This window comes from Pleurodeles waltl, chromosome 2_2 (genome assembly GCF_031143425.1).
Source record: "Pleurodeles waltl isolate 20211129_DDA chromosome 2_2, aPleWal1.hap1.20221129, whole genome shotgun sequence".
NCBI classification, from domain to species: Eukaryota; Metazoa; Chordata; class Amphibia; order Caudata; family Salamandridae; genus Pleurodeles; species Pleurodeles waltl.
In genome coordinates, this window is record NC_090439.1 from 656,043,121 (window position 1) to 656,060,631 (window position 17,511).

A 17,511-nucleotide genomic window follows, 5' to 3' on the forward strand; every position below is an offset into this window, starting at 1 on the left:
GTTGCTTGAGGCCGAGGTTGGTGAGGTTGTCGATTAGGTTGGTGGTGTTGGTATTGTTGTCATTTTCCAGGTGGAAGTTCAGGTCGCCGAGGAGGATGTAGTCCGTTGAGGTGACGGCTTGGGAGCTGATGGTGTCAGCGATGTCGTCGCAGAACTGTGGTCTAGGGTCAGGGGGTCTGTAGACCAGTGTTCCTCTGAGTGTGTTGTTGCGTTGATGTGGATTGTGAAGTGGAGGTGTTCGGCGGATTTGATGGTGTCGTCGGAGTTGGTGGAGACTTTTATGGTGTTTTTGTGGACTATGGTGATTCCTCCTCCTGGTTTGTTGCTGCTGTCTCTTCTGGTGATCTTGTAGTTTTCTGGTATGGCTATGGCTATGTCTGGTTCTGAGGCAGAGTTCATCCAGGTTTCGGTGAGGAATGCGATGTTGGGTGAGTGTGTGGTCAGTAAGTCCCAGCATGTTCTATTGCATGTTTGTGGACGGAGCGGGTGTTCAGCAGGATGCATCTTAGGTGGCTGTCTGTTGTTTTGATATGGTGTTCGGGGGTTAGGCTGCAGGTGAAGTTACAGGTTTTGCAGGAGAAGGGTCCTCTGGTGCGCGTTGGAGTGGACTGGAAGCAGATAGAGGCGCGTCCTGGATTGAGGGCGTGGAGTTAGTCGGCAGTGTAATGGTGAATGGTGGTGCGGGGACGTGTTGGCCAGGGGGTCTGGCGCTGGGCACGTCTTGGCGCGGGCGGGCGCAGACAGGCCTGCCTTTGGTGCGCCAGCGGCGCATCCGCGCTGCAGCCTGCATAAAAGGGAAGGTGGGAGGGAGTGGCAGCTAGGAGGAGGGGGTGGAGTGACCAATGGGAGGGCAGGGGGGCGGGGCAGCCGGGCACCGAGGCGGGAAAAGCTCGGGGAGGCAAGGAAGAAAAGAGACTCGAGGAGGGAGGGTGGCAGGGACGCAGTGGCAACGAGGGCAATCAGAAAAAAGAAAAAGGATAACCACGAGGCAAGGAAATGGCAGCCGGCAGTAGCGTCGGTGCAGAGGAAGCAACCTACCTGCTAGGAGCAGGGTCAGAGGTTGCTGTCCTCACCGCGCTGCGGCCAGCATAAGAGGGGAGGTGGGAGGGAGTGGCAGCTGGGATGAGGGGGTGGCGTGACCAAGGGAGGGCAGGGGGGGCGGGCAGCCGGGTACTGAGGTGGGAAAACCTCGGGGAGGCAAGGAAGAAAAGAGACTCGAGGAGGGAGGGGGGCGGGGATGCGGGGACGCAGCGGCAACGAGGGCAATCAGAAAAAAGAAAAAAGAAAAAGGATAACCATGAGGCAAGGAAATGGCAGCCGGCAGTAGCCTTGGTGCAGAGGAAGCGACCTACCTGCTAGGAGCATGGTCAGAGGTTGCTGTCCTCACCGCGCTGCGGCCGGCATAAGAGGGGAGGTGGGAGGGAGTGGCAGCTGGGAGGAGGGGGTGGAGTGACCAATGGGAGGGCAGGGGGGGGTGGGGCAGGTGGGCACCGAGGCAGGAAAACCTCGGGAGGCAAGGAAGAAAGGAGACTCGAGGAGGGAGGGGGCGGATGGAGGGGGGCGGGGATGCGGGGACGCAGCAGCAACGAGGGCAATCAGAAAAAAGCAAAAAGCAAAAGGATAAGCACGAGGCAAGGAAATGGCAGCCGGCAGTAGCGTTGGTGCAGAGGAAGCAACCTACCTGCTAGGTAGGTGGTCAATGGCTACAGACCTCACACCCCCATAGTGAATAAGCCAGACTGACATTATGCAGTGCAGATAACATCATCAGTGAACAGTATTGCATAGTCACTGGAAGTATAGTTGGATCAGTTGGCTCCTGGAGTGAACATCTTCCCCCTCTTAATCATCACCATCACTCTCATCCCCTCTCAGAGGAAGCTGGTCTGGATATACACCACCCTCCTCCTCCAGTAGGGGGATAGATTTCCTCACAGCCACGTTGTGCAGCATGCAGCAGGCCACCGCTATTCTACACACCTTTTTAGGGCAATAGCACAAGGATCCCCCAGAGAGATGGAGGCCACTGAACCTAGCCTTCAGGAGACCTATGGTGCACTGTATCACCCTCCTAGTACGTCCATGGGCCTCATTGTAATTCCTTTCAGCATCTGTTCCAGGATTCCTCACTGGTGTCACGAGCCAATGCATGTTGGGGTAGCCAGAATCACCTGCAAAAGTGGGTGAAACAGGACTGTAACTAACTACCCTCAGTTGCAGACAGCCTGACTGTCAGCTATGTACAGTAAGAGTGTCAAACACACTGACCTATGATCCATCCTCTGCCCCTTGTAGTTGTTCCATCATGTGTGGCACACTGCTGTTCCTCAGCACAAATGAATCAGGGACTGATCCAGGGAACATGGCATTTACATGGGAAATATACTTATATGCAGTACACACCTATTGTATGTTCATAGAGTGGAAGTTCTTCCTGTTTCTGTACACCTGTTCACTTACTCTTGGGGGTATGAGAGCTATGTGGGTGCCATCAATGGCACCTATCATATGGGGAATGTTGGCAAAGGCATACAAATCTGACTTGATGGCTGGTAGGTCAGCACTTTGGGGAAACTTCACATATGTCTGCTGGTGTTGTACAAATGAATCCAGAAATCTGGACAAGATAAGGAAAAACATTGGCTGTGAAAACCCTGATCCCATGCCCACTGTCACCTGAAAAGAGCCTGTGGCCAGGAAATGGGGTACAGAGAGCACCTGCACTTCAGTAGGGATGGCATGCTGATTCTGATTTGCTGGTCTCAGTACAGGATCCAGTAATGCACAAAGTTCATGGATAGTAGCACGAGTGAGTCTGTAATCGATAATGATGTGACATTCCACCATGGTCTCCAAATCAATAAGAGGTCTGTACACAGATGAGGCCCTCCCTCACCACATAGGTCTATACTTAGGAGGAGTAGAGAACACATGTGAGGGACACTAATTCATTTGCACAACCTGTTGTGTATTAAACACTGGTGTCCTACATGTAGGTTACACATAAGCAGTGTAGGATGTACAACTGGAGTGACATGTTTTAACTGATACGACTGGACTGTTGTGGTGAGTAAATTGTCATTTGTGTAAGCAAATGAGGGCTGGGGTCCATATGCCTGCCTGGGGCCCATGACCTGAAAATATCAGTGTAGTACTTGCAAAAAAGGGGATAGATTCTTCTTCTCTTTGCGTTGCAACACTTCTCTGTGGTGGTCACGCTCCGGCTGGTCTTCTATTGGACTCCAGTTTTGCTCCTGTTTTTCCTCTGTCCTTCCAGTGAATTTCCAGGCATCGAAGTTCTGATTTTCTTGTGTCCTGTTCCAGGGAGCTCCGGTCTGGATGTTTTTTCCCTATGGGTTTTTTCCTCTGGGACTCCTTCTGGAGGGCATGGACTGTGGTGGCATACTACTGTCAGCAGCAATGTGGCTACCAGAAGGGGTCGCCCCTACATCTGCCACAGTAGGACTTGCAAGAACCAAGGCCGCACGCCATCCCATCATGTCTGGACGGTAAACCAAAGGTAAATCGTGACAGATTGAAACGCCCAAAACTCCAGTAGTGGTCCAGGATCATGGAGAATCCCTCAGCAAATACGGAACAAACAAGCCAAACATTGCTCCTGACTATCCAACAACAAGCCCAGAAACTACAACAGTTACGAAACTAAAATGCGGCCTTACGACAAGCCTTAGTCTCCAGGACCGCTGATGTTCCCACCATCTCTGCCAATACACCTCGTTTTTCTGGGGATCCTAACAAGTTGCGAGAATTCCTAGATGCCCCGACAGTTTACTTTGGGTTTAGACCCTTACAATTCGTGCAAGACAAGACCAAGGTCGGATACCTGATCAGTGCCCTATCTGGTCCGGCCTTAGCCAGGGCAACTCCTCTGGTAACCTCCAATGATTCCCGTCTGTCTAATTTTCCAGCCTTTATCGCTGCCTTTAAGCAAATGTTTGAGCATCCTGGACTTGAATCCTCGGCAGAAGAAGCCCTATGCGACATCCAACAAGGGAGTCAGGATGTCATACAATATATCACATGGTTTAGACAATTGGCAGCTGAAACCTCTTGGGTAGAACGCACCCTTGTTACTCTTTATCGAAGAGGTCTTCGGGATGAAATTAAAGATGAATTAGTGCATTCCGCTAGAGTGGAGGACCTCAAGAGTTTGATGGACTTGACTCTCTCCATAGAATATCGTCTTAATGAACGTAGGATGGAGAAGAAAAGGAGCCGTATACCATCACATCCAGGAACCTCACGTGCCATTCCTCATCATTCTGAGGAGACTCATTCTGAATCCAAAGGAACTACTGATGAGGAACCTATGCAAATTGACATGGCCCGTGGACCATTATCGACTGATAAAGCGGCAGTAATACCGCCAACAAGCCGGCGGTAAAAAAAAGGGAATTATGACCACGGCGGAAACTGCCAACACAGACAGCCACTTTAACACACCGACTGCCATGGCGGTAGTAACAAGCACCACGGCGGTAACCACCAACAGCCAGGCAGAAGACAATGTACCGCTCACTGCATTATGACCTGCTATCCGCCAGCTTTTCTGGGGCGGTACGAACGACATCAAAAGCATGGTGGAAACAGTACACAGAAGGCAAAGGACTCACCTCTGGAGACTCAGGGAACAACCATGCCGCCATGGAGCCCGAACTGCAGGTGTTCCCCACGCTGATCTACCTCCTCCTACACCAGGAATACCAACGCCGGCGACGACGACTACAGTGAATACTGCTGCCTAGCACACAGGGGAGGAGGGAGGAAAAAGAGAGTGACACACACACACAACATGCTACACCCCCAACACCATATACACAAACAGATGCAACAACATTACACATCCACCCCGTACCCCTCAGGAATACTGCAAGGACAATAGGAAGTGATTGAAGTGAGTGTAATAAAATAAAATACTAGAAATACATCCTAAAAAATCAAAATAGTATTTACATATATACAAATGGAGGGACACTGCCCAGTCCATAATGTTCGTGGGCCACAGGGCCACATCACATAGGCCAAGACCCCACCTTACTCCTGCATCAACAAGGAGAGAACACTGCTGAGGCATCAGGTCGAAAATACACAGGCACCTCAGGGGGACGGGGAATGGGAGGGCACCTCAGCCAGAAGATGGTACAACATGCTGGTCCTGGAGGGGGCAACATGCCCTGTGCGATGTCCTGGGGAGTGCAAGGCCACAGTCTCTCAAGTGGGTGGTCTGCCCACTGCTTGGTCCTGGGGAGTTCAAGGCCACTGCCTGGTCCTGGGGAGTGCAAAGGCAGTCTCTCAAGTGGGTGGTATGCCCACAGTTTGGTCCTGGGAAGTGCAAGGCCACAGTCTCTCAAGTGGGTGGTCTTCCCACTGCTTGGTCCTGGGGAGTGCAAGGCCACAGTCTCTAGTGGATGGCTTATCCACTGGTTCTGGAGGGGGCTTTGTGACCAGTGTGTTTCATCCTGGCAAGGAGGGGTTGAGTGGATACCTTCTTCCACTGGTTCTGGAGGGAGGGTTTGTGCCCAGTGTGCTTCATCCTGGCAAGGAGGGGATGAGTGGATGCTTTCTTCCACTGGTTCTGGAGGGGGCTTTGCACCCAGTGTGCTTTATCCTGGCAAGGAGGGGTGAGTGGATGCCTTCTTCCACTGGTTCTGGAGGGGGGTTTGTGCCCAGTGTGCTTTATCCTGGCAAGGAGGGGGTGAGTGGATGCTTTCTTCCACTGGTTCTGGAAGGGGCTTTGCACCCAGTGTGCTTCATCCTGGCAAGGAGAGGGTGAATGGATGCCTTTTTCCACTGGTTCTGGAGGAGGCTTTGTGCCCTGTGATGCAGATCTTGGGGAGTGCAAGGTCACACTCACTCACCTGGGTGTCAGACCCACACGATTTGCAGTGGGCAGGATGCATTACAGTCCATGGAGGCAGGACTACGCACTGCCCACCGGCAGCGACTGCTGCTCAGTGGTGGCAGTGGCAGTGCTGGTGGTGGTGCTGCCAGTGGTGGGGGGATGCTCAAGCCCTTTCCCTGCAGCCTCGAACGGCTGCCCAATGGGGCTGCTGCTGCTGGCAGTGATGCTGGCTGTGGTGCTGGTGTCGGTGTTGGCTGTGGTGGGGGAGACTCGAGCCCTTCCCCTGCAGCCTCGGACTGCTGCCCACTGGGGCTGTTGCTGCTAGAATGGTGCTGGTGGCAGTACAGGTGGCAGTGCAGGTGGCGGTGCAGATGCCGGTGCTAGTGGTGGTACTGGCTGTGGTGCTAGTGGCGGTGCTGGCAGTGGTGCTGGTGGTGGTGCTGGCAGTGGTGGGGGGAGGCTCCAGCCCTTCACCTGCAGCCTCGGATGGCTAAAGCACCATGGTTGGTGTTGGGGGTTCAGATTCAGTCCCAGCACCAGGCCTCCTGTCCCTTCTGCCTGCAGGGGCAGGCCCTTTGCCCTTGCCGTCTGGTGGTGCCTCTTTGCCCTTGCCCTCTGGTGGTGCCTTCTTGCCCTTGCCGTCTGGTGGTGCCTCCTTGCCAGCTGGTGGTGCCTCCTTGCCAGCTGGTGGTGCCTCAGTGCCCTTTGCAGCTACATCCTTGGTACATCCTTGCCATTCCCCTTGGCAGCTGGTGCAGGCACACTGCCAGTGCTGATGGGTGTTTCCTTGGAGCCTTTCACACCTGGAGTAGCTGCCAAAACTACAGTGGCCGTGGACTGGGTGGCTGAGGTGCTAGCCTGGGTTCTGTCCACCCTGTCCCAACGTGAAGGACGGGGGGTATGGGTAGGGAAGAGGTCAAAGGCGGAGAGGAAAAGCTTCTTAGGGACACTGGGGCGAGAAGAGGGTGAAGGTTTGGGAGTGGAGGAAGAAGAGAGTAGTTGTAGGAGGTGTCTGTCTGCTGTGTTTGGGTGCAGGTGCATGGGCTGGATGCTCTTGTGAGATGGATGGCTGTTGGGTGTCTGAGTGCTTGCGTTTGTTTACTTTGAGAGGCAGGGGCACAGACACAGTGGGAGAGGACACAGGGGACATGTGCATGGATGTAGGGGTGGTGACTGCCAGTGAGGGGCGTGTAGTGATAGGCATGATGGTGATGGAGGCCGTGGGTGTGGATGTAGTGCATGCAGGTGTGAGTGGAGATGCTACTGGGAGGGAGTTGGATGAGGAGGAGGAGGGAGACACAGTGGAGGCAGTGGATGTTGGAGTGTCTGCATCTGGATGGTGTTTGTGTGAGTGCCTGTGGGATGATGTGTGGTGCTTGTGTTTGCCTGAGCCACTTCTGTGTGTTATCTTGGGTGCATGCTGGTCTGAATGTGTGCCTGGGATAGGTTGGGGTTCAGGGGAATGGGACTGGGCAGAGGAAGTTGGAGGGTGGAGGCTAGAGACAGGAACATTGGCTGCCATCAGGGAGGAGGCCAGAGCCTGGAATGATCTCTGTTGGATCACCACACCAGAGTGAATGCCCTCCAGGAATGTATTTGTATGTTGTAAATGCCATGCCAGCCCCTGGATGGCAATCACTATGGTTGACTGCCCAACAGAGATGGATTGCGGGAGGTCAATAGCCTCCTCACTCAGGGCAGCAGGGCTAACTGGGGCAGGGCCTGAGGGGCCTGGGGTGAAAGAGGTGCCCACCTTCCTGGTTGAGCGGACACAGGAAACTCGCTGTGGGGCTGCTGGGAGGGTGGTGCTGGTATGGGGTGGAGGCTGTATCTGTAGTTGGGGTTGCCACAGAGCTGCCTGCCACCACTAGGGAGCTTGCATCGGAGGAGGTATCACTTTCAGAACTGTTCCCTCCTGTCTCTGCCGTGGTGCTCCCCTCGCCCTCCATCCCACTGGTGCCCTCACCGTCAGTGGATTCGGCCTCATGGGCCCTGTGGGATGCAGCTCCCTCCGTCACTGGTGCCTCTGCTCCTCCGCCAGATGATGCTAATGCATATAAAGACAGGATGACAAAACAAAAAGGGGGAGAAGAGACAGAGGATACACTTGGTCAATGGCAGCAACAACACCACTGTTGGCGTACATAACACACAGGGAACAGCCCTACACACTAGGCAATGCACTACCAGTCACAATGCTAGTCACCATGCCATGGACAGTAAAACCTAACAACAGTTGCAGCATACCTGAGACCCAAAGAGCCCTTCCCAGTAGTGGATGCCTACTAGCTTGGTTGGAGGTGGAGTTCATCTGCCCCTGCCCAACATGGAACCTACCCTGCAATGTCCGGCCTGGCCTAGGGGCGCCAAGAGGTGGACATCTCCCACCCAGAGACCACCCCACCACACAAAAGTAGTATATTGGGAAACTGTACTCATCCCCTTGTGGCTGCTGTGATGCCCTCAAGCGCCAATCCAGCTCCGGATAGGCCACCGCCAGTATGCAGAACATCAGGGGGGTCAGGGTTCGACAGGCACCCCTTCCTCATTGAGAGGCCATCCCCAGCTGGGCCACCACCGTCTTCCATGCCCAGCGTCTCAGGTCCTCCCACTGTTTGTGACAGTGGGTTCTCCACCTGCAGTAGACCCCTCGGTCCGCACATCATTGGCGATGGCACGCCATATACCCTTTTTCTGATGGGCGCTGACCTGCAGATGAAATACACATAGAAATAGAGATTCAGTCATACCGTCCGGCCTGTTACACTAATGGCCCACCTTATCCCTCCCATCCCCTTACGCACATACATTGCCCACCATACATGCAGCATTCTCCCCAGGATCCCTCAACCACCCCCCCTTACACATACAGCACTCCATGCATTCATGCCCCATGCATCGTGCTCACAGTGTACTCACCTGTTGGTCTGGAGGCCCATGCAGAATTCGGTACTGGGGTAGGACCCCATCCATCAGTCTCTCCAACTCCGCAGCGGTGAAGGCAGGGGTCCTTTCCCAGTGACACGAGCCATGCTCGGTTCCAGGCACAGGTCACAGCAGCACTTGCAGTGTAGGTCCTCTCCTGTTGAAGGTCAGGTAGCAAGTGAGTGAACAGATAAAAAAAAAGGCGGTCACGTCCACAGCAGTGCGTACCGTCACTGCTGGCGTACATTACCATTGGCTACTGTAACCCATACGGCCCAATAACAACCAAAGAGGAGTTGCGACGGCGCACAAAGTCAGCGGCATTACCTCATTTCCACCTGTCCATCCACACAGGACAGGCGGATGCCATTTCAGGGGGGGCAGGCCCTGGCACCTAACTGCGTCACGGCACACATAGGCACCATTTGGGCCTGTACATCAACATACTGTTTCTGTCACAACATGCAATGCACTGTACATTTAGGAAATGTTGAAAACTGACCAGATGCTCATCGTTTTGCTCCCTAGATTACAACCACTGAGGATGAATAGGAGATGGAGACATCCCCCCATGTGCAGGCCCCTGGTGTACTTTGAAACAATGGAGGACAGGCACATTATCCTCACCTATAGACTTGACAGGGCCACAATCTAAGAGCTGTGTGCCATATTGGAGCCAGACCTGATCTCTGCTATCCGTCGCCCCACTGGGATCACCCCTCTTGTGCAAGTCCTATCTGTGCTCCATTTCTTGGCAACTGGATCCTTCCAAGAGACAGTGGGCTTGGCAGCAGGAATGTCTCAGCCAATGTTCTCAATGGTGCTGACCAGAGTGATGTCTGCCCTGATGAAACACATGCTCAGCTACATTGTTTTCACCCAGGTGGAGGATTTGGCAACAGTGAAAGCTGACGTCTAAGCAATGGGACATATCCACAACATTATTGGGCCAATAGATGGTACACATATTGCCTTTGCCCCCCCTGGAGAAATGAACAGGTGTTCAGAAATTGAAAAAGCTTTCACTCTATGAATGTGCAAATAGTGTGCCTGGTGGACCAGTACATCTCCCATGTCAATGCAAAGTATCCTGGGTCTGTGCATGATGCCTTTATCCTGAGGAATAGCAGCATCTCATTTGTGATGGCTCAACTCCAGAAGCACAGGGTGTGGCTAATAGGTGAGCCCATGGTCCCCACCCAGTATATGTTGGTGTATGGGTATGGAGTTGGCCTCAAGGGTTAGTGTCTGGCTAACAGGTATCCCTCAGTATTTGCAGGTTACTCTGGTTACCCCAACCTCTCATGGCTACTGACCCCAGTGAGGAATCCCACGACAAGGGCAGAGGAATGTTACAATGAGGCACATGGGGGAACAAGAAGAATTATAGAGCGAACCTTTGGCCTCCTGAAGGCCAGGTTTCGGTGCCTCCATCTAACAGGTGGTTCTCTGTGCTACTCACCCAAGAAGGTGTGCCAGATCATCGTGGCATGTTGCATGTTGCACAACTTTGCGTTACGTCGCCAGGTGCCTTTTCTGCAGGAGAATGAGGCTGGAGATGGGCATGTGACAGCGGTGAAGCCTGTAGACAGTGACGAAGAGGAGGCAGAGGATGAGGATGTGGACAATAGAACAGCAATCATTCTACAGTACTTCCAGTGACACACAGGTAAGACACTGTAACTTCACCTTCCATTGCAGTTTTGTATTGTAAATTTTCACTGGCAGGCTGATATTCCCACTACTATGGCCACTTACTTACCCTTTGACATGTCTACTTACAGATATCGGTGCCCCACTCTGGCTCCTGGTGTATTGACTGCAGCAAACTACAGGTCATACATATGTATACATTGTATGTACAGTTAAATTGCAATGTCTACAGATTGTTAAACGAATACATAGTTCAATCACTTGACAGACTCAATACTTTTACAAGGATGTTTATTCATGTGCTAATAGGTGGATGGGGTATTGCTATAGGCTGGGGGGGTGGTGGAGGAGAGTCCAGTTAAGAGTTCCAGTCTATTTGTATCACAGGTGCATTGTCCAAAGGGGAATAGAAAGTGGAGCAATGGTAGTTCAAGGTGGACAGTGTGACAGAGTGGGACACAAGGGTTACAATCAGGAGAGTCTTATTTCCTGGTGGGGGACTTGGCAATGTTCTCTGGCTTCTGCCTGGATCACAGGGACTGTTTGTGGGGTGGTTCTCCTTCTGCAGGGGGATGGGTGCTGGTGGCCTGTTGTTCCTGTGGTGGGGCCTCCTGTCCACTAGCGTCAGCTGAGGTGGAGGGCTGTTCTTCGGTTTGGCTAGTGTCAGGGGCCCGTTGGTGTGCCACTGCCTCCCCTATGGTGTTGGCCATGTCTGCCAGCACCCCTGCAATGGTGACCAGGGTGGTGTGGATGTCCCTCAGGTCCTCCCTGATCCCCAGGTATTGTCCCTCCTGCAGCCTATGGGTCTCCTGCGACTTGGCCAGTATCTGGCCCATCGTCTCCTGGGAATGGTGGTATGCTCCCAGGATATTGGTGAGTGCCTCGTGGAGAGTCGGTTCCCTTGGCCTGTCCTCCCCCTGTCGCACATCAGTCCTCCCAGCTTCCCTGTTGTCCTGTGCCTCTGTCCCCTGAACCGTGTGCCCACTGCCACTGACCCCAGGTCCCTGATCATCCTGTGTTTGTGGTGTGCCCTGGTGTCCCTGTAGTGGTGGGCGCATTGCTGATTGACGTGTCCTGGAGACAGAGGTATGGGCCCACTGGGTGGGTGCTGTGGTGATGTTTTCTGAGGAGGAAGGCTCTGTGGTGGTATGGGACTGTGCCTGGGTAACCGACTGTCCGGAGGTCCCTGATGGGCCAGGTTGCTCATCCTGATCCATGCGAGCAGAGCTGCTGTCATCACTGTGGGCCTCTTCGGTTGGGGTACTGGATGTTGCTGGCACCTCCTCTCCGGTGACGTTGTGTGGGCAACCTGTGGGGATGTAAATGCAGTGTTATTGTTTCTGTGTGTGATATCTTGTGCATGGGTGTGTTGGCCTCTAGGGTTGTGATTTCCCTGTCAGCTTTGCCTTGTGTGAGTAGTTATTTTGTGGGCTAGGTGATTCTCTCTAGTGTGCATGCTGTGGTGATGGGTCTCCATGCAGGGCTGTGGGTGGTGTCCATGCATTGGTGGTGCATGCAGTGCTGGGCACTGGGATGGGTGGGTTGTGATGGTGGGGTATATGTGAGGTGGTGAGATGATGGTGGTGATGGTAGGGGTGGAGGTAAGTGATGGCATGCAGGTAGGGGGGTGATAATAACAGAGATTTAACTTACCAAAGTCAAGTCCTCCTGCTACTCCTGCTAGGCCTTCAGGAGGCAGTATTGCCAAGACATGCTCCTCCCATGTTGTTCGTTGTGGGGGAGGAGGTGGGGATCCACCACCAGTCCTCTGTACTGCTATCTGGTGTCTTGCAACCACGGAACACACTTTCCACATAGGTCATTCTACCTCTTCCTGATGTCATCCCTTGTTCTGGGGTGCTGGCCCACGGTGTTGACCCTGTCCACGATTCTTCGCCTGGCTCCATCTTCCTAGCGATGGATGCCTGCTGCACCTGTGACCCGAATAGCTGTGGCTCTACCAGGATGATTTCCTCCACCATGACCCTTAGCTCCTCATCTGAGAACCTGGGGTGTCTTTGTGGTGCCATGGGTGTAGTGTGAGTGGTGTGTGTGAGGGTGTGTGGGGTGATGTGTTGTGGTGTGTGCTGTGAGGTGCGTGGATGGTGTATGGGTGATGGTGTTCTGTGGCTCTGGTTCTGTGGGTGCTCTTGCTGTATCTCTCTCTAGTGGCAATTTTTGTTAGTCGTAAAGGGATGTGGGAAATGTGGGGGTGTGTTTTACAGTGGTGTGGGTGTGGTGTGTGTATGTGTGTCAGGTGTGTGTAGTTTGAATTGTCCAATGTGGTGTTGTTTTGTATGTCTCTGTGTATGGGTAAGTACCGCCAATGGTTTACCGCCATTGAATGTCCGCCGTGGTGATTCGTGGGTCATAATATTGTGGGCTTAGCTCTGTTGGTGTAACGGTGTGGGTTTTGCTACCACCAGTTTATCACTGCCGGACTTGTGTGTGTGTGTCTGTGTAGTGACGGATTGCTATGTGTGTGTTGATATGGGTAGCGGTAAACTGTCACGGCGGCAGTATGTTGGCAGCAGTCAGCATGGCGGTAAGCGGGACTTACCGCCAATGTCATAATGAGGGCCGATGTCTTTATTGTGGTGCGTCCGGTCATCTAACCCGTACCTGCCCCATTCGTCCATCAAAGCCCTTGGGAAACGCCAACTCCTGTCCTCTGTGAGATGGGAGAGGATGGGATGTTCCGAGATACCTTCCATTTGTTCCTCCAGAGAAGAAGTAAGAGCTCTTTTCCTTTTACCCATCACCTTACAATTAGCCGATGGCCGAGAAAAAAGAGCATTAGCCTTGTTGGATTGTGGGGCCAGTGGTATCTACTTAGATGAAACATGGGCACTGGAAAGAAAAATCCCTCGGGTACCCAAGGACATATCAGAGCAAGTTCATACGGTGGATGGTTCTCTTCTAGCCTCTGGACCTGTCATTAATACCACTATAACCTTTTGTTTACAATTCGGGAAACATCAGGAATATGGCGGTCATTCTGACCCTGGCGGTCGGTCAAAGACCGCCAGGGCGGAGGACCGCGGGAGCACCGCCGACAGGCCGGCGGTGCTCCAATGGGGATTCCGACCGCGGCGGTAAAGCCGCGGTCGGACCGGCAACACTGGCGGTCTCCGGCCAGTGTACCGCCGCCCCATTGAATCCTCCAAGGCGGCGCAGCTTGCTGCGCCGCCGAGGGGATTCCGACCCCCCCTACCGCCATCCAGATCCCGGCGGTCCGACCGCCGGGAACCGGATGGCGGTAGGGGGGGTCGCGGGGCCCCTGGGGGCCCCTGCAGTGCCCATGCCACTGGCATGGGCATTGCAGGGGCCCCCGTAAGAGGGCCCCTACAAGTATTTCACTGTCTGCTTGGCAGACAGTGAAATACGCGACGGGTGCAACTGCACCCGTCGCACAGCTTCCACTCCGCCGGCTCGATTCCGAGCCGGCTTCATCGTGGAAGCCTCTTTCCCGCTGGGCTGGCGGGCGGCCTGAAGGCGGCCGCCCGCCAGCCCAGCGGGAATGTCAGAATTACCGCCGCGGTCTTTCGACCGCGGAACGGTAACCTGACGGCGGGACTTTGGCGGGCGGCCTCCGCCGCCCGCCAAGGTCAGAATGAGGGCCTATGTCTCTTTCGATCTGATATCTTCACCAAATCACGTCATGGTTCTAGGTATTCGATGGCTAACCCAGCACAATCCCTATATTAATTGGGAAACTAGAACCATTTCATTTTCTTCACAATTTTGTCAACAGCACTGTTATTTATCAGGAACATATTGGTCCCCAAAGATGTTATTAACACCACCTAAAGTAGGTTGTTCCATTAACCTCCTCCAAGGAGTACCCAGTCATTATCTGGAATATGCAGACGTATTTCAGAAACCTGAAAAACTAGTACTACCACCTCATAGAGAATATGATTGCGCCTTTCCTTTGGAACCTGATGCTGTAGTTCCCTTTGGGAGAATGTATTCTCTTACCAAGCCTGAGAAGAAGATCCTCAAGAATATCTAGAGGAGAACATATAGAGTGGTCTGATTGCGACTTCCTCTTCACCTGCAGGGGCTCCCCTCTTTTTCGTACCGAAGAAGACAAAGGACTTACGTCCTTGTACAGACTTTCGCCGATTAAATAAGATCACTACTAAAGATCACTATCCTCTGCCCCTCATTAAAGATATTTTAGAAGCCGTCAGAGGAGCAAAGAGATTCACCAAATTAGATCTTAGAGGAGCCTACCATCTTTTAAGGATAAAAGAGGGCGATGAATGGAAGACTGCCTTAAGAACTCCTTTTGGCCATTATGTGTATTGGGTAATGACCTTTGGGCTAACCAAAGCACCCTCCATATTTCAGAGATTTATGGACGCTATCTTTTCTGATCTTTTACACCAAACAATGGTTGTCTACTTGAATTATATTCTTATATTCTCCACTCGTCCAGAACATCATACTAAACATATACTCCAAGTACTAGAAATGCTTAGGCAACATAATCTATTTTGCAAACCAGAAAAATGAGAATTTGATCATACTGAAGTGAAATACTTGGGGTATCATGTCAACCAAGTAGGTATTGCTATGGACTCCAACAAGGTCCAAGCCATCTTGGATTGGCCATCCCCCTACTCCATCAAAGAAACCCAGTGTTTTCTAGGATTGGCCAATTTCTATTATCAATTCATAACTCACTTCGCCCAGCAGACCAGTCATATCACGCAAACTCTTAAGAAAGAAAACCTACAGAAAGGTTTTTGTTGGACCAAAGATGCAGAAACTGCATTTTAAGCACTAAAACATGCCTTCACACACGCTCCCATTTTACGGCATCCGGATTCCACAAAACAGTTCATTGTTGTCACAGATGCCTCAGAAAAGGCAATAGGGGCCACTTTACTGCAAAAACAAAGTGAGGATGGGCTAGATCATCCCATATATTACCTTTCCCATATACTGTCCGACTCAGAACGCAATTACTCAGTGTTAGAACAAGAACTGCTTGCCTTGAAGATGGCTTGTACGAAATGGAGACAGTTTCTTATGGGATCTAAAGAACCCTTTGAGGCGAGAACAGAGCACCGGAATTTACTGTGCTTAAGAAACTTCAAATGCCAAAATAGTCATCAAGTCCTAGGCTCTTTCTTTTTCAGTCAATACGACTTCTACATAACGTATATCCCTGGTTCCCAAAATATTTTGGCAGATGCCCTGTCACAATGCTATCCTGAATGCAGTGATTCTACTACGCAAAACTTAATTGAACCTGATAGAATCATTAGGTTAGTACTATACTTTCTTGACAAAGTCAAATCTGAGTACTCTAATCTCGATAAAACTGAAATGAATAAATTATGTCCACAGTTATGTAAAGATAAGGAATACTATTATCACAAGAAAGCTTTGTTCCTGCCTACTAAAACAGTCCAAACAGAAGCCCTACGAATGTGCCACGATTCCCCAATTGCATGTCATTGCAGTATTAAAACCACCCAAGGTCTCCTTCTTCGCTCCTTTCGGTGGCCCACACTTAAAACAGACACTGAAAGCTATGTGACTTCTTGTCCCATCTGTGCACAAGCAAAGACACCTTGTAATAGACCAGCAGGGTTGCTCCGTCCTATACCTGTTCCACCGGCTCCGTGGCAGACTGTATCCACTGACTTAATGTGTTCTCTGCCTCCCTCAGCTGGGAATCGAGTAGTAATGGTGACAGTTGACTCATTCACTAAATTGGCTCATTTCACTGCATTAAGGAAGTTGGCCACTGCAAAAGAATCAAGTCAAATCTTTATTCAGGAGATCTTTCGGCTTCATGGCCTCCCTCAAGTCATCGTCTCGGACCGTGGTTCCCAATACATCTCACGCTTTTGGAAACAATTCTGTAAAACACTCAAAATTGACGTGGCACTGTCATCTGGCTTCCATCCCCAAACAAATGGACAGACAGAACGCCTAAACCAAGGTTTTGAACAATATCTACATTGTTTCTGCAATGCTACGCAAAGTAATTGGTCTATGTACTTACCAATCGCCAAATTCGCATATAACAATGAAGTGCATAGTGCCTCAAAGGTCTCTCCATTTTATTGCTCTTATGGGTTCCATCCAAAGGCCTTTCCTGTTACTCTCAGAGAATCATCTACACCCCCTGCCATCACAACATTTGTTCGACAACTACACGGTATCCAACGTGTTGTACATTCTAATCTTTAAGCCACCAAGATACACATGAAAAGGATGGCTGATAAAAGACGTTGTGATGCCCTGTCTTATCAAATCAATGGTAAAGTCTGGCTTTCCTCTAATTTCTTACCTCTCCAATTATTCCAAAATAGGTTCAAACCCTTGTATTATGGTCCATTTCTGATCCTTCAAAAGATCAATCCCGTCTCTGTTCGTCTTCTCTTACCTCATACTTGGAAAATACATCCTGTGTTCCATGTGTCTCAGCTAAAACCCTATGTACCTGATCCTTTTCACAGACAATTCTCCTGTCCTCCTCCTCAATTGGTCCGTCGCTTTTTCTGTCTTTTCCCGCACAAACCTGGGGCCTCGGGAAGGACCTATGGAGGTAATGCACAAAGTTAATGGATAGTAGCCCGAGTGAGTCTGTAATTGATAAAGATGTGGCGTTCCACCATGGTCTCCAAATCAACATGAGGTCTGTACACAGATGGGTCCCTCCCTCGCCACATAGGTCTGTACGTAGGAGGAGTAGAGAACACATGTGAGGGACACTAATTCATTTGCACAACCTGTTGTGTATTAAACACTGGTGTCCAACATGTAGGTTACACATAAGCAGTGTAGGATGTACAACTGGAGTGAAATGTCTTAGCTGATACGTCTGGACTGTTGTGGTGAGTAAATTGTCATTTGTGTAAGCGAATGAGGGCTGGGGTCCATAGGGCCTGCATGGGGCCCATGACCTAAAATTATCAGCGTAGTACTTGCAAAATGGCAGCCCCCTGTCATCCAGATTTGTAGCAATGGAAGTGACCCCATACCACTAGCGGTTGTTGCAATGGCGTAAGGCGGTGTTCACTGCCGTGCACCTATTCATTGGTTAA